Here is a 23449-nt window from a genome sequence, read left to right on the forward strand (position 1 = left end):
TAAAATGTTAGCTATTCCCTCTGCATTTGTCTTTCAAACATCTCATTTCATTACAAATGTAGTAAACATTTCCTAAAAAATCTGTTACTTTATTTTCTCCTTAAATTTACAGTTTGACCAAATAATGCTGCTAAATTTAGAAACTATCAAGGTTTTGAGAACTTTGGACAAATCTTGTCCTCTATAAAACATTTCCACAGACCTAGCAACTTTGAAAAAGTGATAACATTACCTTTTGAAAGCCACTGTACAGAGCACAGCAAATTGCCTAGTTGACTGGGAGGTCATCATCCAATTCTTCAATTTGACTTTGGATTTTTCAGAGATCCAGTGTAATCATGCAAATAAAGTTTGTTTTAAATCTCCAACAGTGATTTCATGACATAATATAATTTCTAGATATCTCTGAGATAAACTGCTTTAGTGAAACATTCAGACTACTGAGAATGCTATCAAATCTTTGTTGTTGTTGTTTTTTGGTGGGGCAATGGAGTTAAGTGATTTGCCCAGGGTCACACAGCTAGTAAGTGTTAAGTGTCTGAGGTCGGATTTGAACTCAGATTCTCCTGAATCCAGGGCCAGTGCTTTATCCACTGTACCACCTAGGTGCCCCCTGAATGCTATCAAATCTTAAGAGTTTCATAAATCCAATCACCAATCACTGTAGTTACTAGAAAATTGTCTGCTTAGTCATTATTTGTTCCATCAACATTAATGCTTCTTTTACACACACGCCCAAATTTTAAAGGCTGATATGTCTTAGTGTAAACATCTGACACCAAATGAACAATTCAAAATGAAATTTGTCTTCTTTGTTACAAACCACAATGCTATGTTTAAGAAATGATTGCAGAAGCTATTACAATTTCATTCAAATATGATATTATTGCTGTTTTGGAAATGGTAAGATTTGTAGTCTGTTATTTTATAACCTACAAGGAGGTAACTTTTTGGTGACATTAAAGTCACAGAAAAGTAGGATTTTCCCACATTAGGTTCCATACCTCACGACAAAGTAAAAGTTATCATCTCATTTTGTCTGGAAAAACTGTTTCTCTACCCCCAAATGTTTGGTTTATATTTAAATGTACATAAGTAAAATTCTTAAGTGGTAAACAGAACAATACTGTTGAAGTTCCAAAGACTTCAGATGACTAAAGCATGTTTGGCAGAGAAGGGACATTGTAGCTTTGATGTTAGATTCAACTTTTAAAAATCCCTTTATTTTATTTTCTACTATATTTTAAAAATTCAATTGTTTCTCCACGGTAAAGAAGGGAATGGGTACTATCTTTTTTGCCTTACCCACATCAATTTTGTACTCTCAAAAAACTACCCTTTTGACCTATAAACTTGTATGATCCATTTATAAGGGAAACATTTAGGCCTTGAAATGGTACAATCACCACAAAACAGGAATGTTGTAATACTAATACAGATCTCTCAATATGGTTATGAAAATATTTTTCTTCCCTCTCTTATCGATTTGTTAGAACATCCTGATGTGTCCCTTACAATATTTTAGTTCTTTCAAAGAACATTAATATTATTTTTAAGCATAGTGTCAATACAATTTATAATGGTGTTTTTTTTAACTTCATGTAGGCAGGCTTCAATGGGCCCTTGATCATTACTGCTCTAGTAGTGGTGTGATATGCTATTATAATCTAGAGGAAAATTAAAGAATAAATGCATTTTTAAAGCCCTTAGCAAAGGACTGCACAGCTAACAAAACCTTAAAAGGACTTAATATCGTTAAATTTATCTTAAGCCTGGTATTGAATGCAAATAAAATTATACAAAATTCTATGTAAAATTTAAATAGACATTTATCTTTATTATATAACTAGAAATTTGGTTTTATTTGATCAGTTTTGGTTGCATGTCAAAATGGACAGCTAAACATAAGACCTCAAGAATTTAACCACAATTAAAAAGATATTCAGTTAACTCTGCACTATCAGCATTGAGGAATAATGTAAATACAATACATAAATATAATCAAAAGACTATTTTAGAGCAGTTTCATAAGTTTCTTTCAAATTTCTAAGTCTTAACTAGAGTTGCCAAATTGACTAATCTGGGTTTTGCTTCCCCTACTTTCCACTGAATTCCTCTGATAGAAAAGCTAATGAATAAACAATTCAAAAGCTGGCAGTATGAGGGAAAAAACAGTGAGGGGCTTAAATAATGCTCTAAAATAACCAAAATCTAGGTATAATCATAGAAGACGAGTAGCAGAGTACAATTTCATTTCAACACTTAATTTAACAAATTTTCTTTTATTGATTTAATATTTTACTCTGGAATATTTCTTTGAAATACTTAGTTGGTATTATATATCTAATGATTTCCATATTGATAACACTAACACTAGTAACATAACACTAGTAAGGGAATTGATACCTAAATAAAAATTAAATTCTCTTATAGGTTGCAATTTGCCTGAAGTTTTTATGCATAGAATTCAAGAAGAAAATTTCATCATCCATGTACAAACTGATAAGCATGCATATCTCTTGTCCAAAGTATTCCCCACAGTGAATTACAAAATAAAAACCAAATCAATTTAGTAAAGGTTTGCTTAATTTGATCAAAATATGTTACATCAAGAAATGAGCTGAAAGTTCCAAGATTTAAAAGTATCCCTTCCATCTGTCATTACCATAACAGAAGTTTGGAGTTAGGAAAAAGAAAAGAAAAAAGCAACCTTTAAAAAGATTTTACTATAGTAATTTTAAAATTCACTTAGAATTTTTTTTTATATAAAAATTTTATGGAAATGTAGCATACAATTTTAAAATAAATAAATTGAACTGGCTCAATTTTAAGTATAAACACTATTTGAATACCAATGGTATATTCCATTTTGCAAAATGACTTTCACCCTAAAGTTCTTAGAACGTTAACTATCAACAGTTATCAACAAGAGAAATGGTAATTAAGTATAAAAAACATACTAGTGACACATAAGACCCCCCCCACACAAAAAAAGACCCCAAATCATTTTATATACTGCAATGTCCCCTTGTTATCTTTTAAAAATAAATGTTTTTTGCTCTAACTTATCCTCCCCATTAAAAATACTTTTGGCAACCCTCTTTTCCTTTGACTAAAAAAAAAAAAAAGTTTTGATGTTATTTCCTACCCCATTGATTTCCTGACTGGTTCTTTGCCTGCTTCAGCCTTTCCACCTCCTTTTTTCCCCCTCCTCCTCTAGAATCTTTTCCCTATCCCATAAGGTTCGATCTTAGCCCCCCCCCCTTTTTTACAATTGCTCTCCTTAGAGCAGGGGTTCTTAACCTTTTTTGTGTCATAGACCTTTTCACTGAATGATATTTTTAAATGCATGAAATAAATACTATATTTATATTCAGATTTAGTAATCAAAGATTAACAATAACTCATTTTTATATGGTGCTTTTAGAGCTTAATAAAATACTTTCCTAACAATCACATAAGTTTGTTAGTGAAAGTAGTATTATATCCATTTTGCAGATGAAGAAACTTAGCTGAGAAGGGAAGTGACTTGCCCAGGGTTACAAATCCACCAGAGTAAACAAAGTAATAGCTTCGACTATAATCCAGGTCTTCAAAAATCTATACCTTTTCCATCCATCATACCACAAAGAAAAAAACAAATTAGAAAATAAACTCTTTATTGATCTAAGGTGATCATGCTTATTAGAGAAATTGGTCTATTACCTTATTTAAGTCAAGGATATTCCATGAGCCCTTTCTATCTCAAGTAGTAGGAATGGATAAAACTTGACATAAAAATACACGGGATCAATGACTATAGTTTTAAGTTCCAATTACTTTGACTACTATTATGGCTCTTACTTTCAGATATATATATTATACCAACTATTTATGATCTAGGTCTAGTGCAAAACTCTGCACAACACTATTGCCAAGGAGACCCCAGTAAAGCACAGCAATCAAAAAATATGGCAAACATCCTTTGTTTAAAATGATGCTAGAGAACATCCAGAAAGACTGTTTGCTTAGAAATTTATCAAGTAGTTAGAAAGAGGTTAAGAATGCATTAACCTTTCTCATAAAAGTGTCTGATGTGAACAGACACTCAAGTCTGCATGAAAATGGATAGCCCTGTGTCCATTGGTAGGGGTACAATACCCATACGAAAGATCCTTTTTTAAAAGGGTTCAAGATTGAAGAATGAGAAAGTTAAGTTGGCTTCCAAGGAGCCAATTAAGAAATCCAAGTGTGGATTACTCATGGGCTACTAGAAGAAAAAAAAAAAAGGAAAATAAGATGACTTGAGGTTTCTGACTATCAGTTTGAAGAAGCACTAGTTTATTATTACAGGCACTAAAGGTTATTTTAATTTTCACTTAAAACTCTTTCTACTAGCAATTACTGAATCTAAAGCTCTGATCTAGAGTTTCACCTTCTAAGTGTAGAACAATAACCTAACTTTACTTAATGAGTCATCAAAACAAAGGTATACTGAGAAAATATACCCAGGTAATGGAAAAACTTCTGATGCATTGTTTTCTTTTACCTAAAAGTCACAGTGAAACATCATTAAGAATAGATACAGTAATCTGACATTTGGGTTTCACTGAAAGATTTAAAATTCACTCAAAGATTATGTGAAGGTGAGATGACCTTGAGATCAGTTTGCCAAGTGGTTAACAAATATGTATTTTTATACTGGATAGCATTGATATTTAGCAAACTTCTTTGGGATGATTCCAGCATAATTCACAAGTTTCTCAAAAACTAAGGGAACTAGAAGAGATGTCTGTTTCTTATCCTGTAGGAGGATGTGTGCATATATGGGGAAGGAAAAGAGGGACCGATTCTTCCTGTTTTTCCACCTCTTGGTGCTTACCAAGACATCTACTCTCCAGTGAAAAGCATAACAAATTTTTTTAAGTGGCTATGCCACTTTTTTTTTTAAATGAAGGAAAAACAAGACAACTATTAAATTTATCTGTTACTAAATATTTCAATAGAAGGAAATTAAAAAAAAAAACACCAAACAAACACCAAACAAAGCTATACATACAACTTCTCCCTTAAAGTCATAACCATTTTTGTACTTGAGGAAGAAGCAGGGGAAAGAAGTCAAAACTATGTTAAATAATTTTAAGAAATTATCTTTCAAAATCAAGAACACTTACCAAGCATCGATTTGGTTTCCCCCCTTTTTAAAATGGTGATTCAGTCAGCAGCTAACTTTTAAAAAGTTAGAAAGAAAAAGGAAGGCTGATAGTCTTAAAAGAACCATGGTTTTAGACTAAATTTCACAAATGAGAAGTTGAAATAAAATAAACCTCTTTTTATAGTAATTATAAAGAGCCGAGAGGATCACAAAATACTTACAAGAATGCTTGTTCAATTGAGGCAACAAGTTGTTATCACATAATACCAGTACGGCCTATATTAACTTGTTATAACCTAGGAAAAAATTGAAAAGATTAAAAAAAAATCTCCATAGAAAATGGCTCTTTTAAAATCTTATTTGTCTCCAGTCTGATTCATATTCTTAAAGGTGTAAGACAAGTCTTTGTTTTCTAGTCCTCGTACTTCACAATACGATTAGCAAAAAAAAATTAGTTTTCTTGCATTACCCCACACATCACTTGTATTAAGTTTGAAAAAAAAGACCATTTTTCTATTAATCTTAACTTCTGTAAAATTATAAGCAAATTATATAGGTATCTAAAATTTACATATTAAGGTTAAAGCCTGGAGGAAACATTGAAATCAGTCTACCAATAATTTGGAGAACTACAATGAAGGGAAAAGATCTAAGTCTGAAGATAGTAATATGGCAGATGTTCAATTAATGCTTCATTTTATATCTAATAAATATAAATTAGATTACATATTGAACATATATACAAAACATTTTCTTAAGTTACCTGTAGCCAACATATCTGCAAATACCTAAAAATCCACAAATTATGTGGTCCTAAAGTTATGATCTACAGTACTATATAAAATTGAGATTTAGCTTTCAATTTGTGATTTTAATCAAAAAATATTCCAGATATAAGGGCAGTAAAAAGAAAATTCTTGTTTCATTGTTGATCTTCTACCTGAAATAATGAAAAAGCACTGTCAGTATATCAAGGCCAGAAATTTTACCTGTCTTTAAAACACTTTTAAATTAGGAAATCAATAAGGACAAGGTTATATAGTTTGATTTCTGTATGGTTCAGTCAGTTTTATTCTTTTCCAGTGCTGGACTTTTCAACACTCTTCACAAACAGCTATCCTGCAAACACATACAACAGTACAGAAAGTTGGAAGGATCAGAGTAGATTTGTTAATATCCCAAGTAAGTTATTTCATTTTTTGAGGGGTGGGGGGGCTCAGTTTCTTTATCTGTAAAATGAAGGTATCAGACAAGCTGATATTTAAGGTCTCTTCTAGCTCTAAATCTTATAATCCTGCCTTATAGCCCTTATTATAAAACACTAATATCCTGATGTAAAAACATTTTATTTTTAAAGAAGAAAAACACCAAATAAAATGGAAAAGGCCTGGTGTTTCAAAATTTGAACAACCTAAATAAATTATTACCCTGTTTTCACTGTGCTGCTTAGCACTGTCTAGGAATGGGCACAATGTACTAAATGTCCCAAAATATCAAAGATGTCAGGGAATTTGGCCCAAGGCATATTCATTCCTGGTTGGGGGACCCCCTTATTTAAAAAACAAACAAAACAAACAACACTTCTTAAAGTACATAAAATGGCCTGTAAAAGTTTAAATTTTTACAAGTGGCTTATGACATAGTACAATATTTAAATCTGTTTAGGCATTTTTTTTTAAAAGTAAGACCGATAGAAAAATCAAGAGAAAAAATGTGATTGACTTTCATTATTTAGAAAAATCTTCCTTTTTAATTGGAGTAAACATGAAATGCAGTTTCATTTAAAGAAAAAAAATTACTAAAATTTCTGGTAAACATCATTATGTCTGGAGCCAGAAGTAACCTCAGAAACCAGTTAGTTTAATTCCCCTGCTCTACAGATAAGGGATATAATAAAAGAAATACAAATACCACATCTTTGAATGTCCTTCAATATTTTAATTTTCCTGTTCTAGTTTTATGGCAGTTTTGTGTGTACAAATCTAATGCAACAGCCTCAAGAATCTGTGGCCAAATTGCTTAATCTTATAACTCCACGAATACTGAAGGTTATTAGAAAAGTTTTTTGTATGATTTCCATGAAACTTTATGATTTGGAGCCACCTCGAAAATAATTAATGTATTAATGAAGAACATGAAGAAATCACTGCAACTTTTTGAGAAATATGCTATTTCAAATACCAAGATTTTAAATTGTCATAAAGGAAGCTGCTAGTATTATAAAATTTTATTTGTCCACATTACATCAAGAAACATGTAAAAAAATCCAATGCTTTTCAGAAATTGTATTCAATTTATTATAATGGAAATTCCTATGATTGAGTGGGAAAAATTCTATGAAGATATTTATTGAAATATAAATGATTATATAAATCTTAGGTGCTATCAAATTATTAATCAATCATGAAAGATTAAGAAATCTAAAACTTTTATACCTGAAATTTAGAGAAAAGTTCTAATTAGATATTAAAATTTATTTTGTGCTAATCCTTAAATTAACCAGTGAATTAAACTAGTGGACACTCCTTCTACAAGGGCAGATTTTAAATAATCGGACTTTTTCATACTACAATTCTTACCCACATCTTTGTAAGATTCTACCTATTGTGCTGAAGACTTTTTCTTTTAGAATTTTACCATCAGTGTCAGGTATTACTATTAAAGGTGGTGGGCTTGTTATGAAGCAATAAAGAAAAAGAGAAAGTCCTAAATTTAAGTGTTGAACTCTTTTATAGGTTGTGTGAGTATTGAGGCAAAATGCAGGCATTCAAAAATCACGTTTACAGGTTTCTACTTGGAAACATTCTTCTCTATGAATACTGAGTACTGCTTCTGCAGTTAAGGAGATGGCAGGTGAAATCAGGGAAGATCAGAATTCAAAGTGAGATGCAAAGCTGGCCACTGTGTCACTTAGCTAAAAGTAGAAAAGATTCCTATGTGATGCTATCTTTTCCCCCTTCTCTTCTGACAACTGGAACCTAAATTTAGGTATCAACATATATTAAATATTTTTTTCTAAGAAATTCTTCCTGTCTAATATAATATCAATGCTTGTTTCTGCTAGGTAGTTCTAAAAAGGCACAAAAGAAATTAAAAGTCATACAACAAATCACACAAAGAAATCAACTAATTACTAAACTCTTCTTGCCTTTTGTATTTATGTGGGAAAATACCTTTACACAGATCTTTTGTCGTACATGGTAATGAATAAAACTACCAACAGTACCACTACAGTATATAATTGTGTGTGTGTGTGTGTGTGTGTGTGTGTGAGAGAAGAATAATTTCCCCTAAATTAGTATAATTTGTATATGCTTATGGGTATTTGATTCTATTTCAGGTTCTCAGCAGCTTAATTGGTAAGAGAGCCCCCTATACCACCACTCCTGCATTAGTTAACAACAGTTAACAAAAAGCAGATTCCCTAGCCCTTATTCCCACCTTCAAGGGGGCAGAAACAAGGACTGGGATGAGGTACTCATCAGCAGCTGCTTAAGCAGTGGGCTGGGGTACACTGCTGTGAGAAAAGCATCTGCTCACTTGGGGAGGGGGGGAGGAATACGATTATATTTTCCTGAATTTTCATTTCCTTTTAACATGACCTTGAATCCCCAAGTTTATACCCAATTACTAATTCAACTACCTAAACGCCTCCAAATTTAGCTTACAGAAATACGAGATGAGGAACTGATGTGAACTATACTGGAGATTTTACCAAATCTTTCTGGATGAACTTAATAATGGCACTACAACCTCAAAGTCTGATACAGAAAGAAAAAGCAAATTTTGGCCAGCTTTCTTTTGAAAAACAAGTTTCAAACTGACACTTCCACTTTTTAATAAGATAGGAACTTAGCTGATAACTCAATAGTTATTTACTGATCTATAAATATGAGAATTAAAGTATTACCCCACATCATTTAACAGCTACAAATATTGTTTGTCCTGAAAAGTTATATGGTATTAGAAGAAAAATGCGCAGCATTAAATTTTATTGAATCATCTGCATCATTTAAAGTTGTTCTTAAGAGAATATTGAATATAATTTTGGCCCAAACGAAGCATTTCTCTGCTCTATCATTAAAAAGCAAATAATGTTCAAGTTCACTGCAAAAGTAGTAGGTGTAAAGAACATTAGATGATAACAATCAAATTTTGATCATGTTCCCAAGAAATTATATTTCTTATGTTTTATTTTCATAGTAGTCATGCATCAAAAATACAAACATCCCAAAATCACACACCAAAAAAACCAACAACCACCAAAAAAAACCCCCACCAAGCTAAAATAAAATCCTAGTCACTCAAGGTAAAGCAAAAATTCTACAGTTAACATCTAAGCATACTTTTTTAAAATTCTAAAAGTATATTTCAAAACACTAATGGATTATCAAAATTTTAACTAAAGGATTAATCAGATGTCTCAGCAGTCACATTATAAAACATTCTGTTTCTTCTCCAAATGATGGTCTAGTCACAAAAAAAGCAAAAAACAACTCCCAGTAATGTACACATTAATAAAATATCAAATTAGTAAGCATTTTAGCTAAGAATAGCCTTGTATAAGAAATATTGCTTTATAAGCACCTAAAATATTTCCAGCTTATTTTACATGAATCTTTTCTAAAAAACAAAATGTATCTACGGTATCACTTAATTATAATTCTAATGCTTTAGGTGTTAAATTATCAAATATTTTTTCCTTTATAAACAATATATTGTAAATATAATTTTTAAATGTTTGCCACTGAGATGAAAATAAAAACATGAAGCTGAAAAAGAATTTAATAAAATTTACCACCAAAATCTCCATGGGGGTATGTGGGGGGGTGGGGGAGGGGGTGTACAGGACGGGGAGAATTACCGTTAACACTTAAAAGTTTTAAAATGGACAAAACTATCTAAAATTAAAGTAACTCAGTTAATACACTACATATATAGCATTATTCATCATGTCATTTATTTGCATTTCTAGTTTGTTGCTGAAATGCTTAGAAAAAAGCAATAGTTTTGATAATTATAAAATTTATCCTAATAAAATGCAAGTATTTTGACAGTATAACTGTACTTTGCAATCAGTTATGATTTTCTCTGCAAAAGCATATATATGAGAATTTTGAAAACATATGGAATATAAATGGTGGGGGAAAAAGTAAAGACAAGTATTAGCATGCAAATAAAAATTCCACCAAAACCTTGACAAACTAAGTTAGAAAGAGGAGCTTTGCTAGTTAATTTCTAAAGTAAAACAGCCACAATTTTATGAAATATCCTTTCACCTCTTTTAAAGGGAGAAGTATATTATAACCAGCTATACCCTTCTAAAGGCCTTTAGTATGTATCTCCTAAATAAGAGGCATCACATACTTAAGTTTTTCAGTCAGGAAAAATTGTCCACAATTAAAAAAGGGGGGAAAAAAAGCAAATACACCTGTACAGTTTTTATGGATAAAGGTAAATTACTCTTAAGTTTTTGAAATGTTTGTATATCAGTAGTTTAAGTCTGGAAAAGGCAATTCTATGAAGTAGCCCTGGAAGAACACACATAGCCGCTAAAATAGCAACGAACACGACTTATTTATTTATTTACAAACATTGGGCAAAAATGTACATTCCTTTAGCTATATTTGATACAGCAGTCACTCAAAGGTTCTAAAAATTTTGAATTTAAAAGTGATATATTAAACTTGGTTGATTCTAAATATTTAGATGATTATATAAAATTTCACCTTTTTAGATGTTCTTATCTGATAAAAAAGACAATATTTATTTGATAGAAGTCCATCACCCAGGAAAGCAAACAAATAAATAATAACACCAGCCAGTTACACCCATCCATTTCTAGTAAAAAATTTAAGCATGGGATGCTAATGCTTAATTATGTTTTATAATTGCATTGGGGGGGAGGAGCAAGAGAAAAATCACTCATCCTTATCACAACTACATATTTCTTTTATTTTGTATAGTCTTTGTTTACTATCACAAATTTAAATAAAAAACCATTATGATCTAGTCATCATAAAAGTACCTTTATAATATGTTTACATTTATTTCAATCATTCCAAATGTTAAAAGATTGATTTTCCTGGACTTAAGAGACTAATAATGGAATAGAGAATAACACTCAACAGAAAAAAACCAAACCAAACCAAAAACACCCACAAAACACAAAACCCCTTATGAATACCAAAAAAATTAAACTTACTTTTTCCTTACTATTTAAAAATGATCAAACAATTAAGTTCTGTAAGAACAAATTATACTTGTTACCTTAAAATTCAAATTACACCACTTAGAAAAATCTAGTATGGGATTTTCATGCAAAGTAAGATATAAAGAACCTTCTGGTAACAAACATTAAAAACCACAACAATCTAAGAGTACATTATTTGAAAAGGTCACTACTTTTGCTATTATTTTAACTGTATTGTTTAGTGTGTTTAAATTGAGACCAAGTTCCTATTTTGAAAACCCTTGTCATTAGCTTAAATTTCCAAATGTCCCAGACCAAAAGGAAAACATTTCGAAAATTTATAAATTGTTATTAAAAAGTTGGTTATAAAACCATTTCCCACAAAAATTAAAGGCATTAAAAGGCATGCTATTCTAAGATTTAGCATATAAAATTAGCATTTATTAGAATTTGTGATTTGAGTAGTTTAAACATTTTGTTCCATGCAAGGGTATTAGTTGTTGCTTAAATGAAAGTGGGGTTTTCAGTTTCAACCAAACTGGCATTTTTAATCAGGACTTAATATTCATTTCATATCTGTTTCTTTCAACATTATTCTGTTAAGTTTACCAAACACCAATGAATGTTTCTTGAAAATTAATTTTCAGACAGGCTATCTAGAACCCACCTCTCAAAACTACACAAATATTAATTCCTTTCAAGAAAAATCTGTTGTAAACCACAAAATGACTTATTTATAATAGAATAAATAAAAAAACACAAAAAACCCCACTTTAATCATGCATAGTTCCCTTTTCACCCCCATTAAAATTTCAGTTGAAGAAACTATCCATAAAAGAATCATTTTATGGTCAATTTCTTTTAATTCCAAAAACTGCTAACAAACCCAACTTTTTTTTTTTACACAGAGTCTTTTAAGGAGAGGCTGATTTTTAAATTTCTCCACAAATGAAAAATCAGATTGCAAAACTTTAACTAAATTCCTAAACTATATCAACAGTTCAATTATATATCAAAAATCAAACAAAAAATTTTTGAGTTTTTAAATACAAAACCAAAGAAGTAATAAATTCATTCATCTACCTTAATCTCCCATTTCTTTTCATGTAAAATACAGGGGTTTTCAATCACAGAAGTTAAGTTGTTCTCCAGAATCAGTTCTCCTCTATAGAAAGGTCAAAACCTGCAATAAAAATGTCATGTATTATAGTTCGAAGACACTCAACAGATTTCCGACACCCACAGTTCTGTAGCTGATCCTTAAACATAGATGTAGGTCATCAAAATGACCCTCACCTTGCTTATGTTCAGGGGAAGTCCTAATGTGAAAATACTGCTTTTTTAAAAGACTGGCTGATTAGAAACACCTGTGATATGCTTCTTCATCATTAGAAGGCTCTTCAAATCAGATTAATGTTTCTGCTTTCATTTCTTCTTATAATATTCATTTCAGAAAGTAGGAATAGTGGGGGGTAAATAAAAAGGAGGAATTTGTATTAACTATTGTATGGCTAAATTAGAGTACTTCCACAACTCTATAATAGGGTTGTAAATTTGGATCACTGGAAATTAGTACACGTGTTACTCTTGAAAATATTAGGTTATACCTTAAAAAAAAAGTTTTATAATTTCAGAGTGGCTAAACAACTCTTCCTAAAATATACTACCCCTTAAATCACTAAAAGATGGTGGTGTATTTTGGGGCAAATTGTTCAATCAGCCTCCAAATTAGCAAATTTAAAAATAATGATATGAACATAAATGAAACTTACTATGTATATGTAGTCTTCTGCAATAGTCCTTAATATCCAAATTTGAAATAAAGTTTAGATAACAGAAAACATAAAAGGAGGACCATAGTATGAGTCTATTCAATAAAAATTTTTGCAAAAAAGATACTCTTATTTACAAGAAACAGATCTGAAATGATTATTTAGCCCAATCATTTTGCTGTCTCATCCTAAGAATGATGTGACCAAATATACATCTGCCATTTAACATTTATTATTTAGCTTTCTGATGTCCCAATGACAAGATTTTAAATGTTATTTTTATATTATCAAAGGATGTCAAATATTAGTTAACTAAAGTGAACCTTAGTGCTTGAAGCTGTCTATTTTCACTTAAGAAAAATTTAAAACAATCTTTATTTCTCAAGGTTTTTTAAACCTTCCCTCAAATGCAACATTTGTCCAAAAGAAAATCCAAAAGTATTCCTTCAACATGCAAAATCCTCCAAAGACCAACTAAAATATTTGAATCTACTTAACTTTTATCCATACGAAGACACTTCAATACATTTTCTTAAGTGAGTTTAAAATTACATAAGGGATAATATTTTAAAGTAGAATAATCCAAGAAAAAATGTTAGATAATTAAATGAGAATATTATATTGACATGGGTAATAAAAGTAGAAGATTAAGCACATTATAAACCAAATATTAAGGTCATATGTATAGGGTAAGGAGAAAAGATGGAAAAGGAATTCTAAAACATAAGGAATCAAATTTCAAGTGTAGTACAAGAATATTCTGTAATTTCACATTCCGTTAAGAAATCATATTATTTTGTTAAGAAAACATTCTTAAATAACTTCTGTTAAGAAAACACTTTATCAAACTACAAGTATATAAAAATTTTCTGTTTAAGTTTTATTTCTATTGGGAAGACCTCATTTCTAGGTGATAATCTGGGATTTTCTTCTGAACAAATGCAGCAGCAATAGGGGAGATTAAAAATTTGAGAGTTTCTTTGTGATAGTACAAAAAAAACTCTGCTTGTTTCTTTGTATATTAAATATCCTGAAGCTTTGTGGAAAATACTAAGAGTTCAGAACATTTTTACTAGACATATTTGAGCTCTGAATTCAAATATATGTGAATTGTCTTTCAAAAGGTTGATCTTATTTTAGACATTAAAGCAACTTAATGAGGGCCATTTCTCTCATTATTAGGAAACAGGGTGATTGGAAAAAAACACCCTCAGATAAATATAATAAATCAGACAGAAATATGAATGTGCACGAACACAAATTATTAACAGTGGTAGACTAGAACTGATGTGCTACTTCTTCAAAATAAGAAATAATTGTAAATGGACAAACTAAAATTAAGTAGAAATATTGCTTGAAAATTCAAAACTCCAATCCTTAGTACTTGAATAAAAGTCGTTTTACTTTGGACCTCCTTTGCTCCCAAAGAACTGGGGCTAGGGGAGGAATGTCAGGGGAGGCATTTATTGAAGAAATAAGATAAAAATCTATACCATAATGACTTCTAAAAACCACAGATGCATTAAATTTCTAACAAGACATGGTTATCTAACATGTTCCTTCCAGTAAAACCAGACAAAGTCATATTGTTCTTTCTAGAAAGGGTTAAACAAATCAATACATGTGTGAATTTAAGCTCCATTAAACAAAGACATAAGTCTTGACACAAGGGCCAATTTCAAGTATCAACCTAAAACAGTTTGACAAATAAAAGTGACAAAATTTTGTAAACCCATATTCTTTAAATTTAAAAAGGGGGGGTCGGAGAAGGAAAATGACTATCTAATTTGAATTTGTTCTGAACTAATGAATAAAGAAGTTCACACTAGGTCTTTTTAACACATTCTTCCTTTTGGGAAATATAACTATTCTACAAAAATTTCTTTCTGGAGGTTATATTTTATTATGACTGAAGTTACTACAATAGAAAACAAAACAGGCTTCACAACACCCTATAAATGGAGACAGTTAGAAATATAACAAAAAGGTTTTTTTAAAGTGTTTTTGGTATTGCTATAGGCTATAGCTATTGATTATTTAAAAAATCAATTATTAAGGTGACTGGAAAATATGCAATACAAAAATCTACATACATAAAGTACAAATGTCATGGGAAAAATAAGTTTTTTCCAATGAAAAATTAATTTCTATTTAGATCTTACATAATATATTGGAGTTGGGGGGGGGGGGGGCTTTCTTTGTATTCCAACTGATTAGCATAGTACCTGGCAAATTGTAGGCACTTAATCAATGCTTGCTGATTGACTGAATGGTTAAGTAAACTAAAAATACACTTCATAAATAAAAATATCTTAATAAACGATAAACGTCTATATTCTGGTAAAACAGACCAGCCAAGTACCCTAATTTACTCCCACTGAAAGTAAACAGGACATTAAGTAAAACCACTCTATTATTACAATATATAATGCCATCATTATTGGCACTGTACTGTGTTCATGTAGATTAGTATAAATAAAACACTATTTCGTATAGAAATAAAGGCATATAAATACATACTTTTAATTTACACCTGTAGGAATATATGTCTACTTATCACAAAATCTAAGTCAAGTTTCACTATTAGCTAGAAATCACATTAAAGGAGTCATAAAAATCTGGTTATTTTTTATTATTATCATCAATTAGCACTCATTTATATAGCAAGTTCAAAACAATGTATTTGTTGCATCTGGAATTCATGAAATTATTACCTTTTTCATGTGAAGGATTTTCTAAACACAAAATAAATTTAAATAAAAATTTTAAAAGGCGCTCTATATATTTAATAGTTAAATTTGACCAATAAAATTAAACCCAATATTTCCTACCCTCTGAAAAAGCTCATAACAGCTTTAAAGAAAAGGAAAAATACAAAACTGAAATTATGACCCACCTCCAATTCTGGTAAGTAATCATTTAATACTTTCATTCCATAAATTTTTTTTGAAGATAATCCCTCCTTTAATGATATATTCTTGAAACTATCTAATTTAGACATAAAAAAATGTACAAGATTCTATTTATAAGTAATGCTATTAGTCTGATCACAAGGTATTTTCAATTTATCAATCTGGGTATCATTAAAAGTCTTTCACTTTATTTTATTTAAAAATTAATTGAATGTTTTCTGAGAATTTTTCCTTTACTTAACGTGAAAATTTAAGGACACAATGAAAATATTCCATCATAAGAATTAAAATATGAAGAAAATCTACCTGGGAAATACAAAAAAATTATCTGTACACCATCTAAAGCCACCTGGTTTGTCAGTGCTTACTACTTTTCTCTGAAAACCACACCCACCTTTCTTTTATCATGCCCAAATGAAATGAGAACGACAGCTTCCGAAATAAATCAGAGAACTACTTTTAATAGTGTTTAAGCAAGCAGATTACCAAAAAATAAATAAAGCTACAGAAAAGGACATTTCTGTGTAGTGAATTTACCAAAAGAATGAAATAAGATGTAGACATATGCATAATGTTTACCTATTATGTGATCTAAAATTGTAATCCAGCATAAATTTATTGAAAATTAACGGCCGATTGACGAAACCCTATATTTGCTTATTTTGGGGGGGGGGGTAAAATAGCTTTATAAAAGTTTTGTTCCCAACCCATGAAAACATGTAGGAAAAGCTTTTCGGTTTAAAATTTGGTTAAAATACATGTGTTCACATATGTATGTGTGAATACATATACATAAATTAAATGTATGCATTCACTTAAAAACAGAATGTTTTTGTCTCAAATTAAAAATATCTAAATTAAAAATAAAAGTAAGTAAAATAAAGCCTAAATTTAACAAATGTAATTTTAAAACAGAATGACTATTTGCTTCACTAACCAATGAAAACTAAGGTTTCAAAATAATAAAATCTTAAATGTGTTGACTTAGATTACAATTTTGTAAAGTCATGGTCTCTAAACTGTTTTACTTTTAAAATCACAAACTTTAGATATACTGGAAAAACCTTTTTAAAAACGATTTTAAACAGTAATACCATTTTTTACTGGTCACTTCCAATTAATTAGTTATTTCCAAGTCACAGGAGTCCTAAGTAAAATTTATAGGTTCTCAGCATTAATTAGCCCAGGGACAGGGGGAAATCGAAAATACCACCATCCAGTTCAACCTTCAACTCCCGAACTGCTTCCTGCCAGCCAATCGGGGGGCAAGAAACAGTTCTACCCTCCAGTCCCGTGTTTTTTGGATTCAGTAGTACTACATAAAATTTGAAAATCATCATACTACTTTCCCCTACGTTTCTCCTTTAGAAAAGGCCAGCCCCCCCCCCCCCCCCACGGGAACTTAATCTATATTGTAATTCCGGAATAAACCCAATCTTCAATCCAATCCCCAGCAAACAGGGCGTGAATCGTGTTGGCCGTGCATCGTTATTCCCCTCGAGAACAAGCCAATAACTGAAGCAAAAACCATCTTCCTAGGGTGAATTACCCACGCGCCAAGTACTCGCCAGAGAGGGGTTAATCCGGCGATGTGGAGGTAAGGGGGTGCAGGATCTAGAACACGTCTCTTTACGGAGAGAATTTTACAAGGTGCAGTACGCATAAAGCATTACATAAATGGAGTTAAAGCAATCACCAAAGTCACTCAAGAGCTGTTAAGCAAAAGGTCCTGAAAATCGACGGAGAAGCAGCTACCGCGACCATGCCAACGACTAGTAACACTTCCTTACCCCTCGGAGACGAGCGCGCTCTCCAAAGAGATGGAGGAGGAGAAATCATCGGACCGTCCAAGGGGAGACTTTCCCGGGGAAACAAACGCTTGGCAAATCGCCTTTTCCCCGACTGCGACGTGTTTGAGAAGCAGAAGTAAACTAGGTCCGAAGCAAAAGAAGGCGCTGCATGCACCCCCCCCCCCCGCCTCACCCCCACCATGATAAAACCAAACCAGACAAACCGCAGGAGAGCAGGAGGCCAGAGCAGGGGTGCCACCTCCGAACCCCCGCCCCCCCCCCCAGCAGAAGAGAAATTAGGCGCCGTTACAGGTCTCCTCCCTGCCAACTCCCCGAACTGGGCCGGGGGGCAGCGGCTGCAGGGCGTCCAGCCCTCCCTACGGGACGTCCAGAGGCAGGCTCGCGAGGAGGAACAATCGCCCACCTGGGCAGCGGGCAGTCGCCGGGTCTGCCGACACCGGTTGCTCAGCCTCTTGACCCTGCCCCCCCCCCCCCCGCCAAGTTTCCTGTCTGGAGGAAGAGTCTGTCAGAGGACCAGAAGGGCGCGAGGCACCCAGCAATCCGGGGTGCGGGCGAGTGCGCGGCGGGAGAAGCGCCAGGGCACACCCCGCAGCGGCTGTCAAAGAGCGCGGCCGCCGGGACCCATCGCCCCTCGCCCGACTCCCCCTCCCCATGGCTCTAGCGGAGGAGCTGGGATGACAGATCCCGCGGCGGCCTCTTCGCGACCGCCACGGCTCCGCTGGTCCCGCTCAAACTAGGCTCCCCTCCCCCCACCTCTACTTTTCCCTCTCCCGCCACATCCCGCGGGCCGCCGCCCAATTCCTCCCGCCCAGGTTAGTCCCGGTCCCCGGGCTGGGGGAATTTTTCCGTCCCGGGAGAGGACGGATTCTGCACCCTTTCCCCAGAGCCCCCTCCCCCTTTGCCGCGGCTGCCGCCTCTCTGGTGGCGTTCCACCTTCTCCTCAGCTTCCTTACCGATGGCGCTGGCCCCAAAGAAGCTCCACGAACCGCTTCCATATAAAGGAAAATTTTAAAGATTTTTTGGTGATTTTTCGGCGGGTTCCTCATAGGGTTCTCCACCCGGACTAGGGTGACCCATCTCTCCCGCTGAAATGATGCGATGAGGCATCACTCGAAAATGGCGCCGAAAGCGCAGGGGCTCCTCATTCAAATTCGTTAGAGCCAACCCCGCCGCCCCGGGGCATGCCGGGAACGCGGGCGGCTACTACTGTCAATACCTCCCCTCAACCCTCCCCCCTCCACTTTCCCAACAACTTTTGCACATGCGCAAAACCCCACCCAACTCTACCCCCCCTTGAGTCTTTTACACATGCGCGTCAAACTCTTCGCGCCCCCCCATCCTTTAGTTGCTGTCACGGCGCATGCGTGCTCTCTCACGCCTCTCAACCTCAGACATTGAGTCAACTGCAAGCAACGGTGTGTTAGGTAGTATGCCGTTTCATGAACTGATCGAAGTAAACAAGTGTGGTTTAGGATAAACGTAAAAGAAAACGGTGGGCAACCGACCCTTTAGAAACACTCAGAACAAGAGAATGCGTGTAAGACTATGTGTATTTATCGATGCGATGAGTGTGTTCCTGTCTAAGCACATCCGTCAGTCTCTACGCTGCGGCCGGCTTGGACGCGTGCTACTCAAAGACACGGTCCGAGCGGGAATTGGTGGCATCCCTAGATAGGACTTAGAGACTTTGGAAGGAATGTTTTTTAAGAATCAAGCGAATCCTTCCCTCTTCTAGGCTGCCAGTGTGTAATGGCACACTGTTCAAAGAGAGACTGCTTGAACAAATCCCTTCCTCTTTAACGTAACTATTACTATTGATTGTACCAATAAAATTCTAAGTTTGTACATAGTTCTTGGTAAGGTGAATTAGCAGCACTCAGAATAGGATTTTTTTTTTTGGGGGGGAAGCATAGAATAAAAGGGCCTTCTTTATTTACCTTTTTAAACTGTTACTTTAAGTTATGTAGGTGGCTCTGGATCAGAGGACATGGATGGCTCCAACACATCACCCCAGGTAACTATGGGCACGGCACTTAACCTCCCTAAGCCTCAATTTTCACATCTGTAAATGAGAGATCTGGACTAGTTGACCCTTCCTTGTATGCTCCTATAATTAGGTCATCCAACCTTTTATTTTTTTTAAACGTCTTTAGGTTTTTCTGGCCAGTTATTTGCCAAGTGAAGTGATTCCTTCCACTTGTCCATCCCCCTTTGTTTGCTAAATCATAGATTTAGCTTTGCAAGGCATGTCAGTGGCTATCTAGTTCAACTTCCTCACTTTTCATTTGGTTATCTTTGCTGTGTCTGTCTCCTTCCTGAGATTTTAAGGTTGCTTCTGACCTCTGATTTCTTCTTAGCTTAATGTTGCACATTTATATTGCCCTGTTTCTGATGGCACCATCATCCTTGTTGCTCTGTTCTGTAAGGTCAGTCATCTTCAGCTCTTCACTTTCCCTCTCTCTCTTCCCTCTGTCCAATTAGTTAAGATAGAGATTTGAACATATATTCTCCCCTGTTCAAAAATTTCAAGTGGCTCCTTATTTCTTTAAGGATAAAAATACCCATTCCTCATCCTTTATTAAAAACTCCCACAATTGCTCCCATCCATCTTTCTGGAATTATTTCACATTATTCCCCTTTACAAGCTCTAATTTTGGCTAGCTGGACTGCTAGCTGTTTCCAAAACTTGACATGCTACCTTCTACCAACTTGTCTTTGCACAACTGTCCTCTAGGCTTGAATGCATTCCTTTCTAGCCTTGTTCTCTTACAATCCCCAGTCATTCAAGTTCACATGCCACCTCCAAAGAGAAGCTTTTCCTGATTCTCACTAGTTGTTAGTACAGGTTTCTTCCTGAAATTACTTTGTTAAATTAAGTCAATAAACATTTATTGAGTGCTTCTATGCACCAGGCACTGTGCTAAGTACTGAGGATACAAAAAACCAAAAGAATAAAGTCATAGGCCTCAGGGACCTATACTGTGGATAGACTGAGGTAGGATATTTCCTTGGGGGAAGCAGTTGTCTTTTTGAGAGTGCCCTTCAAATAGCACTTACATGTTTATTGAATTTAATTTTTATTTTATCCACCAACTTCCATTAGATTACTACCTCTCCCTGGGCTAGGTTCTTGAAGACTATCTGGGGAAGGTCCTATTCAAGTTGGGAAAGGCTTTGGTCCTGGCTCTATGATGAAGACACTGTGCCTGTTCAAAGACCAGCAAAGCTAAATTTGTAAAGTCATTAGGATGATGAATTATTTTGTTAACTAACTTTTTTTTTTTAATATGGAACGCTTCACGAATTTGCATGTCATCCTTGCACAGGGGCCATGCTAATCTTCTCTGTATTGTTCCAATTTTAGTATATGTGCTGCCGAATCGAGCACTGTTAACTACCTCTTAATAGAGGTTCTTAATCTTTTCTGTGTCATGGATCCTGTTCATAATCTGAGGAAGCCTGTAGACCCTTTCTCAGAATATTTTAAATTAATTGAAGGAAATGCCAAATTTCAGTTAGAGGTTAGTGATAATAAAGATGTAGCTTTTTTCTGTCCAAGTTCATACACCTGATGAAATCTATCCATGGACCTGTGGACCCTAAGTTAGGAACCTCTATAGTAGAGTGTGTATCCACACAGAAGAAATTCTGGATCCTTTGGAATACAAAAATATCTTTCATATTGATACCAGGGTGTTCGGAAAACAGCTAAATTCATTATCAGTAAAGTTATTACTAATTCAACTTGTAAAACAGATTCTTAAGTCAATACGCCTGTTTAAAGAGATCATTCTTTAAAATTATTCGCCAAAGGTGGGTTTTATTTTACTACCTATACCAGAGTATCTTTGCCAAGAAAACCCTAAATTGGGGCAGCTAGGTGGCACAGTGGATAAAGCACTGGCCCTGGATTCAGGAGGACCTGAGTTCAAATCTGGCCTCAGACACTTGACACTTACTAGCTGTGTGACTCTGGGCAAGTCACTTAACCCTCATTGCCCTGTAAAAAAAAACAAAAACAAAAAAACAAAACTCTCCCTGGAGTATCGAGACATTAAGTGACTAGTCCAAGGTCATATAGTCATGTAGTTAGAGGTAAGAAAATCCTAAATGGGGCCAAAAAGGGTTGGAAACAACTGAACAACATATCAGAGTAGAAAATATTGTTTATACTTTGTAAAGTGCTAAAAATCATAAGGAGGGCTAGTATGCTTTTGGTATTTATTTGTAAGACTAGGGCTTACTCTAGCAGTCTCAGTGAAGAATCTTAGACCTGATACCTTTCAGATCTGTTGTGATACAGTTTGAGTGTTGGATGACTCAATATATTTGAAGATTTGTGCCATGTAAAGTGTAGTAGTAAAGAAATGTGTTGAATTTTTTTTTTCATAAACTTAATTAGGATTGATACCTTAAGTTTATTTTATTTCCCAGGTTGCTGTTCATGGCTAAAATTGATGCTATGCAAATAGGGGGGAACAAAGGGAAAATTAAAAATAGCATGGCTCCTCTACTGGCAAAAAAAAAAATTTGAAAAAGATGGCCTCTTGAAGGCTAAGAATTTGAAAATCTGATGGCGGGGGAGTGGAGATTATTGAATTAGGAGCAGTTCAATTCATTAATGAAAATGTAGCAAGAATTAGAGGAAATTTTGGTAATCTACAGAGAAATAAGTACTTTCTGAAAATTATGACTTAAGTAGGTTAGTGGTTCTACTGCTTCTGGTTTTTAATTCCCATTTCTCTGAATACCCATTTTTCATTTTGTTTAGGTATGGATAACTTCGTCATGATTTGATAACGTGATGTTTCATTGGGTGAGTAAAAAACAATTCTGATTGATCCCTCCTCCACTGCCTGCCAGAATCAGAATTTCAAGATGTCCAAGTCACGAGAGGCCTCAGAGGTCAACTAGGCCAAAGCTTCTTATAGAGTCGAGTAACCAAATGTGGGGGTCACAAAAACTCCGGCAGCAAATATTTGATTTTTATACTTATTTTATATACCTATATATCTGGGGTTGCGTAAACATTTCTCCAGCAAAAAGGGATCTCCAGTGGGAGAAGTTTAAGAAGCCCTGAACTAGTCCAATGTGAGGACCTGAAGCCTGGATCCCCTTTACAACAGTACCAACAAGAAGCCACCTAGCATCTGCTTGAAGACTCTTCAGTTAGAAGGTACTTATCTGCTGAAGTAGCCCATTTCACCCCTGGATAGCCCTAATTATTAGGAAGTATTTCCTTATGTCCAGTCTAAAACTGCCTCTCTGAAAGTACCACCCCCTGCAGAAGAACAAGTCTAATCCCTTTTCCAGATGAGAGGCTTTCAAATAGTTAAACACAGCTGTCATGTCTATCCCTAAATCCAGTTCTCAAAGTTGAACATCCACAATCTTCTAAAAAATATTTAGTACACTTTCAGGACTCCTTGCCATCCTGGTTACCCCACTCTGATGCACTCTGGCTTATTAATGTCCTTTCAAAAATATATGCTTCTCCATTGTTTAATGGAAAGTATTTTTAAAACTCCCTGCTAGCAACATACCAAGAGGAAGGTATGGGCCAAGTTTTGTGAATAAGTGCCAAGGTTGGGGAACTATTAATATGCATTTAGAAGTATCTTCACCTG

General features: G+C 34.2%; 1 long non-coding RNA gene and 1 other non-coding gene across 5 annotated transcripts in view; both read right to left on the reverse strand.

Moving 5' to 3' along the window:
• Positions 1-23449, reverse strand: part of LOC122750714 — a 111026-nt gene that overhangs the window by 35533 nt on the left and 52044 nt on the right. For all 4 annotated transcript variants that reach the window (XR_006355752.1, XR_006355751.1, XR_006355750.1 and 1 more), the window contains exons 4-5: positions 12411-12510; positions 5356-5430 (exon numbers count right to left, since the gene is read on the reverse strand). This is a non-coding gene — a long non-coding RNA (uncharacterized LOC122750714). The remainder of the gene's footprint in view (positions 1-5355; positions 5431-12410; positions 12511-23449) is intronic.
• Positions 21104-21210, reverse strand: LOC122752100. Its single transcript, XR_006355900.1, has one exon. It is a non-coding gene; the product is annotated as a U6 spliceosomal RNA (small nuclear RNA).

This window comes from Dromiciops gliroides, chromosome 3 (assembly GCF_019393635.1).
Source record: "Dromiciops gliroides isolate mDroGli1 chromosome 3, mDroGli1.pri, whole genome shotgun sequence".
Classification (NCBI taxonomy): Eukaryota; Metazoa; Chordata; class Mammalia; order Microbiotheria; family Microbiotheriidae; genus Dromiciops; species Dromiciops gliroides.